The following is a 12,954-nucleotide window of genomic DNA, read 5'->3' as shown; positions in this document are numbered from 1 at the left end:
AGTGAGGCCAGAAATAGGAAGATCATACAGTTTAACACATGGCTAAAGATTTGGTGCAGGAGGGAGGGCTTCAGATTTTTGGATTGTTGGGCTCTCTTCCAGGGAAGGTGGGACCTGTAATGAAGGGATGATCAGCATCTGAACTGGAGGGGTGTGGTTTGCTAGTGCTGCACAGTGGGGCTTAAATTGGAGTACAGGTGCTGGGAACCAGAGCACCAGAACAGATTGTGGAGTGGTTGTGGAGAAAGCTGCTAAACCTACATACAAAGTCAAGAATCAAAAGGTTGAGCGCGGGGGGACTAATGTTCTGAGCCATGTATATTTCAATGCAAAGAAGGCAGATGATCTCAGCATGGTTCAGCAAGTGGAATTATGACATTGAAGCTGTTAGTGTTACTAGGTTTTAGATGTGATAGCGCATCAGGCATTAAAGGGGGAGGGTGGCATTACTAGTCAAGGAAAAAGGCACAGCTATGCTCAGTCAGGACAGACTGGAGATCTTGTCTACTGAGGTTTTACAGACAGAACTGAGGAATAAGAAAGGTATGACCATGTTAATGGGATTATATTGTTGACCATCCAACAGTCCATGAGATTTAGAGGAACAAACTTGTAGAGAGATCGCAGACTGTTGCAAGAAGTGTAAGATTGTGATAGTAGGTGATATTACCCTTCCACCTATTGACTGAAACTTTCATACTGTAAAAGGGCTGGATGGGAAAGTGTGAAATGTGTTTTGGGAAGTTTCCTAATCAGTACACAGAAGTACCAACTAAAGAGAGCGTGATTCTAGATATCCTGTTAGGAATGAGACAGGGCAGGTGACATAAGTTTGTGTAGGGGAACACTTAGCGTCTACTGATCGCAATGCCATTAATTTTAAGGTAATTATGGAAAAGGATAGGTCATGCCTTTGAGTTCAGATTCTAAATTAGAAGAAGGCCAATTTTGATAGTATCAAAAAGGATTTGGCAAGTGGGATTGCAGCAAGTTGTTTTCTGGTAAAGTTGTACTTGGTTAAGTGTGATGCCTTAAAGTGAAAATTTGAGAGTACAGTGCTTATATATTCCTGTCAGAATAAAGGCAAGGATAACAAGTTTAGGGAGGCTTGGTTTTCAAGTGAAATTTTACAAGGATGTTGCCAGGATTTGAGGACCTGTGTTAGAAGGAAGTGTTAAATAGGCTAGGACTTTATTCTGTAGAGAATAGGAGAACGACTGAGAATTGATAGAGATGTACACAATTATGAGGGGCAATGATAGGATAAATGCAAGTCAGATTTTTCCATTGAAGTTGGGTGAGACTAGAACTAGATAGCATGGGTTACGTACGGATGAATGGTGAAATGTTTAAGGGGAACATGAGGGGCAACTTCTTCATTCAGAGTGTGTGGAGCGAGCTGGCAGCACAAGTGGTGGATGCGGGGTCGATTTCAACATTTAAGAGAAATTTGGATAGGTACATGGGTGGGAGGGGTTTGGGATGTATAGAGGGTGCAGGTCAATAGGACGGTTTGGATTAATGGCTTGGCACAGACAGGATGGGCCAAAGGGCCTGTTTCTATGCTGTGACTATGTTCAGGAACCTAAGCACATGGCACTATGCCCTGGTTTTTGGCAATTAAAACATCAGGTCATTCTGAACAGGTAATCTGAGGTTGGGTGGGCTCTTTAATACCTAAAACATTACTTTTTACACCTACAATAGTAAAAATAAGGGATTAATTTAGAATTAGTGTAACTATGCAGTTGATGGTCAGCATGGACTCAACGGGTGAAGGTTCTATTTCTATGCCGTATTTATGACTGTGACATGCAGTCTCTAGCTCTTGTTTTACTGCTGAAGGAACCTCATGCCATCCTTAGATAACTATGCTCCATCTCCATGGGCTTGACCCATGTGTTCCTCAGGGCATGTCCTCAACAAATCTACAGTCATAGCAAGTTTTCTTTTCTTCAAATCCCTTACTTCATCTGCTGCCACGTCACTGTGTTCCTTGTTATTCCCAGAGCCTTGAATCATTTGTTGTTGAAACATCTAAAACTGTTCTACATAGAGCACACGGTTATAACCTTTCACTTTCGGTGTATATACTGTGTACATGCCACACCCACCACGTGGTATTATTACCTCACCTTTAAGATAACTATTCACTTGTCATTGCAGTGAATTTCTGTCACAGAACTTCCTCTGCAGCTACATCTCAATCTTCTAATCACTTTGGGATATCCAGATATTATCAAACCCATTCTGCACTGTTCCTCATCTTTTAAATAACAAAGCTCAAGCTTATAGTTAAATGATGGCATTAGGGTTATTTGACAGCAAATCACTGCTGCAACGATATAAGTCCTTCTCGTGGTACATCTAGTTTTGAAAGGCATACATACACTCACAATTTATACTAAGTGTTTTAAACAGGAACTGTAAATATATTTCATCACGTAAATTGATCAATTTCCAAGAATTGACAGAAGAACTTCGCATCAACGCATGGCAGGTCAAACAGGTTTCCTAATTACTGACTGCAGCTAAAAAAAATCAAAGCCGCAGCCTAGAAAACACTGGCAAGCTGTTTGCACAGTTGAAGGTTTCTGTTTAATAAATGTCTGAAATAGGTTCAAACATCGAGTGAGATTAATTCGCCGAAACTGGATTTGGCAGAATAATGACTGGAGACCAAGAAAACATCGCCCAGCCGAGGCGAGAGCGTCAGCCGAAGTCTCGCGAGAAGTGGCGTCTGCTGACACCCAGCCGTTTGTTTTCGGGCGAATGACGGCGGCTGGCGGATGGGCCCGAGAACGAGCCGCGCTGAGTAACGGCGTGACACCGCAACGCTTCACTCTCACACAATGCAGTGTTCAGTCATCAGGCGCACCTGGCCTCAACTGTCGTTACCCGACTCTCGCCCTGGACCCTAACGATAAGCTGTTTTAAAGAAAAGGGGGTGTGTGAGAGAGAGAGAGAAAAAATCACAGCGTCCATTTCACACGCACGAAACGGCGGTTGGCGAAGCTCGAGCTCTCCCAGCGGGCTGTCCGCCTCCTCCCCCGACCTGAACGCCCGCCTCCCTTTTCCATTGGTTTCAAGACGTCACAAGACCTCGCCATTGCCCGAAGCGCGTCCGTCAATAGGTCCACGTCGCTGTCATTCAGCCGGGGTGGTTGCGTTTCCGCCTTGGTGCTGCTTTGGAGCCCTTGACAACTTGATGTTGGGAGTATTATCCGATCAGAGGCGAATAAGGTGCGGGTAGTATTTCTTTAAAAAAAATTTAAATCTGTTTTTCAAGCTATCAGGTGGTTTCTTAAGAACTAAAGCAATCAGACAACTAAACAAAACTAGTGAACGCCGTAAGTGATGTTTATTTGGGAAAATTAACATTCGTGGTTCACATTGTTGGAGAGGCTAGTTGGATATACAGTATGTGTTTGTGTATGTCCGTGCTTTTCCATAGAGAAGGACGTCAGTATTTGTCCTTGAGTAACTCTGCGATAGGCCTTCGCCAGTTGAATGCCAGACGCTCAATGCGGAATGATGCAGAGCAGTTCACTTTTAACGTTTCTTTCATCCCGTGATGAACTATTGGCTGTTGTCAATTTGGTTATGTTATGTGTCGAGAAATATGGCATTCAATGTGTGTTTATTCGTGTTCGGTTGCACAGTGCTGGGTAATGTATAGTCTGTCGAAGTACCTATTTATAAGCGTAAGTTCTCAGCATACCATATCAAAGAACTTCCTTCAGCTAACGCGACATCATCTCTGTCTCCCCACAGTGTTCCCTTTTCTGGTTAATAAGTCTTGATGGTCTTTGCGGTGTTACCTGAAATCAAATCTCTCTCAAGTCTGCACACATTATACCAGTTAATGGGTTTCCATTTTCTTCCATCTCCGTCTTTACAGTGCACCTTTTCACAGTCATGTAACTTAAACTCGTAAGCATTAACGGTCAGGAGCAGTACCGTCAGCCTGGAATTTTACAGTTAAGATCATTCTTTAAATAGTCCCTAACTTTATTTTGTAACTTTTAGGTGATGAATATCCTATGTAACAAAATTAAGTAAGGTTTATTTCTTTGTCAGCTAGGCCCGTGTGTAAAAGATACTACCGGTAGATTGATATACCTGTAACATAGTGGCTTGGAATACTTAAGTAACTATTTAGAAAGAAAAGGTTTGTAATTAGTACGTTTTGGTGTGCAAGTTCAAATAAACCTTGCTATAAACCTAACCGAGTTTTTCAGACATCTTAATAGATTCAGAGCTTTGTGGAGCATATAATATCTTGCAAGTATTAATTCAATGCACCTGTCTAAGTTTACCACCTAATCCAAAGTGTTGCTATTTTGTGAAGGGGTTGGGTGTTTGACTTAAATATTCACTTTGGTTTAACTTTTAAAAAAAGCAATGTCTGATATTTTCATTTAATGAAAAATATGAACAAATAACCAGCATGTACTTGTAAATCTAAAGATGTAGATAAGGGTGATATAACCGAGTTTGGACTTGAACATCTTGTGCAAAAATCACATGGGATTCTAGTAGGCAATTGGAATAGCAAATGGCATGTTAGCCTTTTTATGAAAGGGCTTGTGTTAAAAGAGAAAGAAAATGTTAAACTTTTAAACTTTTGAGAAGACAACATGTAGAAAATTGCTTTGGTTGATGATTGTAAGGAAGGATATAAATAAAAAGCTGCTAAGAAAGTTCATTGCATTAGTTCCCAGAGTGACAATGGGCCTATCTTTTTTAGAGTTTGAAAGAATTAAGAGGTGAATGTCATAGATGTTGTCAGCTTATTTTGCATCTAGATAAGCAGGTCAGTCTTTCTGGTTGTGAAAAGGGTCATTTTTATTCACTCAGAGGATCATGATAAATTAGTCATTTGTATAACAGAGGGATATTGATGAGGGATATTTGTATAACAGAGGGATATTGGGATATTGAATAAGGGATTTTGGAATGAGATGGGAGAATGGAGTTGTATAAAAGTTCAGTTGTGTTTATGTTGAATTACAACAGATTTGTTGGGCTACTACCTTATTCCTGTTTCTATATGTATATTTGGTTCTTTTTAACCAAATATGTGTTATCTATGACCAAGTAACAATGGCACACTGCTTAGTTCTGTTGCTTTACAGATCTTGAGGCCCAATTCTGATACTGACCTTGGGTGCCGTCCACGTGGAGTTGCCCATTCTTTCAGTGTTGCGTGGACTTTATCCTCCCATATGTCAGAGGTGTGCTGGATGGAGGTTAATTGTGTGCTGTGAATTGCTCACACTGTGAGTGGGTGCAAGTATAATTGCAGGGTGGAGAAATAATTGAAAGGTGATGTAGGTAGGGAGGAATGATTATTGTAGGATTGGTAGAGAAAAGTGGGCATGTAAATGTAGACTCTATAAAAGTAGATCAAAACACTTAATAATATTTTTGCAGATAACATAACTCAAAAGTATCTTTCACAAGTTTCAACCAATATAAACAATTTGGTGAAATGGGCCAATAAGTGCGAGTTAAAACTTAATGGTGAGAGTTGTGAATTAATTTTGTTTGGTAAGTAGGATGGCTTCAGATGATGTAAACGGAATCATCTTATTGGGCGAACCCTCAAGGTTGATAAGCACAAGAGAATCTGAAGGTACTGGGAATCCAGAGCAACATGTATAGAAAACTTGAGGAACACAGCAGGTAGCAAAGGTAGCAAGATGGCAGAATAAGGTGGTGGGGAAGGGGGAAGGAGAACAAGCTAGAAGATGATAGATGAAGCCAGGTGGGTTGGGTGGGGGTGAAGTAAGAAGCTGGGAGGTTTTAGGTGGAAAAGGTAAAGGGCTGCTGAAGAAGGAATCTGATCGGAGAGGAGAGTTGACTGGGAGAAAAGGAAGGAGGGGCACCAGGGGGAGGTGATAGGCAGATGAGGAGAAGAGGTAAGAGGCCAGAATGAGGAATTGAAGGGGGAAGATGGGGAAAAAAATACCAGAGGTTGGAGAAATCAATGTTCCTTCCATTACCTTAGAGGTTACCTAGACAGAATATGAGATGTTGCTGCTCCAGCCTGAGAGTGGCCTCAGCGTAGACTGACCTGTCAGAATGGCATTGAGGAGAGGTTGACGGTAGCTTGCTTCTACTGCAGTTCTGAGGTGGTTGAAGGAATCCCCAGACTCTGCTACATCTGGGCTAAATTGCATTTGATAGGATTAGTGATTGAATTGCCAGGTTGCTTTGCTGTTCTTTCCACCGTTTGCATGGTTCTTGTCACGGGAACTCAAGGTGGTCAGTGGTTTGGTGGATGTTAATTTTGAATAGTTATGAACCAAGGTTCACATGAATTGGTGAGGGTTTATGTTTTCAAGGAGACATTGGCTGGTTTCAACTCATTTCAATTTGTAATAATGATTCAGACGAAGCCAGCAAGTGTATAGTTGTTGAACTTGCTGATGATTCAAAGTTCAGTAGGAAGTGAATGCAGGTAGATTAAATGGGTGAACAAAGATGTGGCAAATGACATATAATCTGAAGGAAGTTTGAAAATGTCTGTTTTTCCAGGAACAATAAAAGGAAACGTGGTAGGTTGCGGAGATTTGGCAGTTCATTGCAGATGGATAGAATGCAGATAATTAGGAAAGCTTAAAAAAAGTTTATTGCTGTGGGACCCAAATACAATAATGAGTTTCTTTTTCTGTTATATGGATCATTGATGAGATGACTTTTGGAGCGCTGTGTACAATGTTGGTCTTATTTAAGAAAGGATGTAAATGCATTGCAAGTAGTTTGGAGACTAACATCTGAACTAAGATGAACTAAGACCTAGAGACAATTTGTCTTATGAGGAAGGTGGAACAGGCTGTGCTTTGGACAGCTAGAATTTGGAACATCACTGAATCTGAGGAGTCATACCAGAATGGATGGGGAGAGGATGTTTCCTCTGGAAGTGTTTTGAATTAGTTATCCATTTAAATCTGAGGAATATTTCATTTTTAGGTTGAGTCTTTGGAAATCCCTTCTGAACAGGGTCATGGAAATGAAACTTATAAATATTTTTAAGGCTGAGGTATACATTTTTGATAAGCAAGTGTTGAAAGATTATTGTAAGTAGATGGGACTGTGGAGTTTAGGTTATAATCTGATTGGCCACTATTATATTAAATGGCAGAGCAGTTTTTGAGGATGCTGAGCGAGCTATCCCTGCATATAGCCTGTACCTTCCTAGAAATTTCCTGCTGTGATGGAGCTCAGCAAAATTGTTTTCTCCAGGACTCTGGTGTCAGGCATATGGCTTGCCTTAATGAATGTGATCAAAGCCTTGATCTGATGATGTTTCTCTGCCCAAGGTTTTAAAGGGCTTTGTGGAGATAGCATTGATGGCATTCCTTCATGCTTTGAGGTGTCTAGAGGATACCAAAGGATGGGGATCTCTAATGCTTTGTACTGCAGGAGCTTGTGCTTAACACTTTGGTCCTTGCATACACCTTTATTCAGTTGACAAAAGGTCTTGCTGGCTTGTGGCAGGCGATAGACATCTGCTTTTGTTGAGCATTGGTTCCTGAGATATGGCAAGTGATCCAATTTTTCTCGAGTTGTCTTGTGGGCCTTGATTTTTGAAGGACAGTTAGTTACCCTGATTTTGGAATGACCTGCAGTGGTTGGTATGGGGACCGCTTCTTTTTGTGTTGTATGTCAGTGATTTGGATGACAGAATTGATGGCTTTGTGGGCAAGTTTGCAGATGAAACGAAGATAAGTGGAGGTGCAGGTAGTGCTGAGGAAGCAGGAAGGCTGCAGAAAGAATTGGACAGATTAGGAGAATGGGCAAAGAAGTGGCAAATGGAATATAATGTTGGGACGTTTATGGTCATGTGCTTTGGTAGAAGGAATAAAAGTAGAGACTATTTTCTAAATGGGGAGAGAATTCAATAATCCAAGGTGCAAAAGAATTTAAGAGTTCTCGTGCAGGATTCCCTGAAAATTAATTTGCAGGTTGAGTCGCTAGTGAGGAAGGCAAATGTAATGTTAGCAGTCATTTTGAGTGGACTTGAATATGAAAGCAATGATACAATGCTGAGGCTTTATAAGGCACTGCTGAGGCATGAAGTGTTGTGAGCAGTTTTACCCCCTTTATGTAAGAAAGAATGTGCTGACATTGGAGAGGGCTCAGAGGAGGTTCACACGAATGATTCTGGGAATGAAAAGCTTATCATATGTGGAGCAATTGCTGGCTCTGGGCCTTTATTTACTGGAGTTTAGAAGAATGGGGGGTGGGGGTCTCACTGAAACCTATCGAATGTTGGAAGGCTTAGGTAGAGTGGATTTGGAGAGGATGGTTCCTGTGGTGGGGGGAGTCCAGGACCAGAGTGCACAGCCTCAGAATAGGGATGCCCATTTAGAACAGAGGTGAGGAGGAATTTCTTTGGCCAGAGGGCAGTGCATCTATGGAGGCCAGGTCGTTGGGTGTAATTGAGATGGAGATTGATAGGTCTTGATTAGTCAGGGTGTGAAAGTTATGGGGAGAAGGCAGGAGAATGGGGTTGAGAGGGAAATTGATTAGGCATGAAGTAGTGCCAGAGCAGACTCGATGGGCTGAATGTCCGAATTCTGCACCTATGTCTTAAGGTCTTAATGTCCATATACTTCCATTTCCTGCATATTCACATACCTATCTAAGAGTGCATTGAATATCTCTATTATATTTGTCTGCACTTCCAGACATGCCGCTGTGTATTTAAAAAAAAATGCCCCACTTATCGTCTTTGAACTCATCCCTGCCATCTTAAATGTATGCACTCTGGTATTGCACATTTCAATCCTGGGGAAAAAAGAATCTTGCTATCTACTCTACCTATGCCTCTCATAATGTTATAAACCTCTATCAGATCTCCCTTCAGCCTCTTTCAGACACCCCAAGTTTGTCCAACCTCTCCTTATAGCACATGCACTCTAATCCAGGCATCATCCTGGTAAACCTCTTGTGCATTATCTTGAAAACCTTGATATCCTTCCTATAATGTGACCAGAACTGAATGCAGTACTCCAGATGCAGCTTAACTAGAGTTTTATGAAGCTGCAACAAAACTTGCTGACTCATGAACTCAATTTCTCAAATAAAGAAGGCAAGCATGCCATATGCTTTCTTTACTGTTGTGTATTTAATATTTCAGTAATATTGTAAATATTGATTTTGGCAATCCACTTTCTGCACAGGGGAACCGGCTCACAAATAGCCAGCGCATGGGGAGAGACTTTGGTAATGCACCTCTGACGTCATTTCCACCCGGAGAGGGTGGGCGTTAGGGATTAAATGCCAGCGCCGCAAAGTTTGAATAAACTAGTTTCGAAATGACTTACCGACTGTGTGTCGTCTCTAGCTGTGTATGCAGTACATTGCTGCAGATTAAGTGTTTTCAAATAATTCATTAGAAGTTTTATATATATATATATATATATATATATATATATATATAAAGTAAAAATGAGAAATTAGATTTACATTTTGAACTCCTGTGACAATATTTTAATTAGTTTAATACTTTGGAGTAACAAAACATAATATTTACAATCTTATTAACCTGTGTAATCACTTTCAGAGAATCCCCAGATCTCTCTGCAAGTCAGCACTGTCATGGCTCTTGCCATTCTTCTTTGTTTGGGTCAGGTTAGTTCTTTATGCATAATTAATGCTCAGGAATTTTATATAAGGCCCTGTTACAAGGTGTGAAAGTGGGCCCTGTAGACTGGGATGGATTCTGGATGATTGTTGGGTCATGAATCAAAAATAAGTACCTCCTTGTGCTGGGTTTTAATTTTATATGTTGGCAGACCTCTAATCGGGTACCCCTCCTCCTTCAGTTAATTTTCCAGTATATTACTAGCATTGCTAGTCTGGCCTTAAACTAGACATTATCCACTTTTCCAAATTTTATATGGTCTATTTCTAGCACTTTTCCTCTTGGATTTCTGCATCTTCATCACTGAGATAATCCACTATCTGTTTGTGTATTTGTGCATGCCTACATATTAAGTTTGTTCAGCACACGCTACTTGAAATTTCATGCACCTTCATGCTATGGAAACTAAGATCTTGCTCAGCAGGTCTATGTGTTTCATGTAGTAGTAGGGGTTCCCAACCATTTTTATGCAGTGGGCCAATACCATTAAGCAAGCGGTTTTGTAACCCTTAATATAGTACAATGGCCACCCCACATTAATAGGGTTCTGGCACATTTATCTGCCTTTTGTTCTTAACCCCACGGGTCTGCAGAAAAAGAAGTGGCTCTGTATCCATTATACCAGTAGCATCAAACATTTTTAGGAATGGCCGTGTTTCTCTGGCTGCTCCATATTTACAATGTTCATTCTGATAGTAATATTTTCTATTTAGTCTTCCTTTCTAAATTTTAACCAATGATCCCCCCCCCCACTATCTTATTCTCTATATGTTTCTTATTTATTCCCCTTCGCTGCAAAGTTATAATAAAAGTTGCCATATCCTCATTTTTATTTTAAACACAAAGTGCACTGCAGATGCTGTGGTCAAATCAACACATATAAACAAGCTGGATGAACTCAGCAGGTCAGGCAGCATCGGCTGAAAGGAGCAGTCAACGTTTCGGGTCTTGACGGGTCGAAACGTTGACTACTCCTTTCAATGGATGCTGCCAGACCTGCTGAGTTCATCCAGCTTTTTTGCTCATCTTTATTTTGTAGTCTCTGCTTTTAATAAACTATTTTATTGAAAAGATTTCTTGTACATGTTGGTGATGCTACAGCTGCCAGTTTGCCTGTGTTCTTCTGAACACTTCTGGGTAAAATTCATTGCGCAATAGTGCATTGTTTTTGCTGCTATTGGTGTTGTCTCTACTGCATTTGACCAGCTAAGAATAGATTACTGTCACTATCTCATTATTTCAATTAAGTTCAGTGCAGACTTTTGCAGCACCTTGTTACCGCTGGTTATGTTGCAGACTTTTGGACTTGTAATAAATTCAGTTAAAGATTCTAATATTCTCACTTTGCCTCTTCTAAACAAGTTTCATCACTTGATGTTTAATCAGCCTTCTACCTGCCACAGATCTTTACTTGTCATATGCTGGCTTCTATTTGCTTTGCATCTCTGACTTTATTTTCCATTTGAAGTGAGAAGTCATCGACTGCAATGTTAATGTTATTTCTTTCTCAAAAGTGTTGCTGAATATTTCCAGAGTATTCAATTTTTATTTTAAATTTCTGCCATCTTCAGTTTTGAATTTGTAAATATAATCAGTGGTGAAAAATTACTGTGGTGAGATTTATGTACCTGTTTCTTAATGGTTTGTTTGCAGTTAAACTGCATAGAAAAATAAATCTGCCCAGTTCATTGATGAGTCAATGTATTAGACCGGAAGCATGAAGGTTATTTAATCTGGAACTGAAAATGTGCAAACACACTTGAACACCTGAGCCCAAGGAGACACATTAGACCAGAGCAAATTTTAATGCAGTAGTGATGAGAAGTCAGTAATGGACCAGTCAGCTCACCAGTTTGTGATGAGTGTGCAGTTGCATTAGTAGTAAAAGTTTAATATTCGGGGTTTGATGGCATAGGGTGATTATCATAGCGAGATATATACTGGGGGATATTCTTTCTTGATTAAACTTGAAACAAAGCATTAAATATAACACCCCTAATTAAATGTCTTTAATAAGGATTTTGGATTATACTTATGGATACTTTAAATGATCTTCAAAATGGAAGTGAATTTTCAGTAAAATTTCTGCTCTTGAAATAAAATAAATTGATGTGCAGTACTTATCCCTGCAACACTTTGCTTTCTATTTATGCAAGATTCTTTTAGAAATGCTAGTTTGTATCAACATAGTAAGTCTTTCAAAATATACATACCAGAATGCAGAGCTGGAGGAAATGGGAGTTGTTTCTAGCTTCCCATTGAAAGCACATCAACTATTACTCATTTAATGAAAATGTGGCCATGAGCCCAATGAACATCACTGTCTTTGCATGGAGATTATACTCTGCTGTGCCTCTATCAAACAATGAATGTGTCTAAGTTTTTATATTTTCATTTTATTTTCTTGTTACACCACATTTGAATTTTGTCTTTTACATTTGTTTATAATATCTCAGTATTATATTGATTTTAATAGGGTAAGTTACGAGATTCCAGTCTCACTTAATCACTTCAGAAAAATGTGTACAAATGTAAAGATTTTTTAAACATGTACTGTACATGAGACACTAAATTGCACACATTGTAATAAACTGATATCAACTAGCTTTGGAGACATGAGACTGCAGATACTGGAGTCAGGAGCACCACACAAAATGCTGGACCACATCAGCAGGTCAAGCAGCATTAAGGTTTCAGAATGAGGCTTTCCATCTGGATAACAATTAGCATTGTATTGTGGAGAGGATGTTTTCTATGATGGGAGAGACTATTTGGCATTTCCTATATAATCCAAGCTTCCATCATCCCACCATTGGCATGAGTGGTTGTCTCTCTTTAGTGGTTTGACCACTTGACTGGTTTGCTTACATAATTCAATTAAAAATGTAGGTAGATGACTGCCTACATGCACAAACGTAACTTTAATTTAGATATCTATATGATGGGTCAGTAATTAATCTCACTTGCCATTATACAGGAGAAGTAAAGTGGACTGGGAGACCATAAGATATAGGAACGGAATTAGGAACGGCCATCATCATGGATGATCCATTTTCCCTCTTAACTCCAATCTTCTGTCTTCTCCTTGTGTCCCTTTATGTCCTGTCCAATCAAGCATTGATCAACCTCTGCCTTAAATCTATGTAAAGACTTGTCTTTCACACCTGCCTGTGGTAATGGATTCCACAGATTTTTAAGAATTTTCTTCCCATTTAAAAGATAGTCTACCCTTTCATTTCTTCTACCAAAGTGCATAATCATCCACTTCCTGACACTCTATTCCATCTGTGACAACT

General features: G+C 39.9%; 1 protein-coding gene across 3 annotated transcripts in view; it reads left to right on the top strand.

Annotated features, from left to right (window-relative positions):
• The first annotated feature begins 2,563 nt into the window (after positions 1-2,563).
• Positions 2,564-12,954, top strand: part of osbpl2b (oxysterol binding protein-like 2b) — a 97,816-nt gene continuing 87,425 nt past the window's right edge. For 2 of the 3 annotated variants that reach the window (XM_059980768.1, XM_059980769.1), the window contains exon 1: positions 2,564-3,243. The gene's annotated coding sequence lies outside the window, so the exon portion shown is untranslated. The other variant, XM_059980770.1, reaches the window with a different exon arrangement.

Source organism: Hypanus sabinus, chromosome 9 (assembly GCF_030144855.1).
Source record: "Hypanus sabinus isolate sHypSab1 chromosome 9, sHypSab1.hap1, whole genome shotgun sequence".
Classification (NCBI taxonomy): Eukaryota; Metazoa; Chordata; class Chondrichthyes; order Myliobatiformes; family Dasyatidae; genus Hypanus; species Hypanus sabinus.
This window is presented reverse-complemented; position numbering and strand designations above follow the sequence as displayed.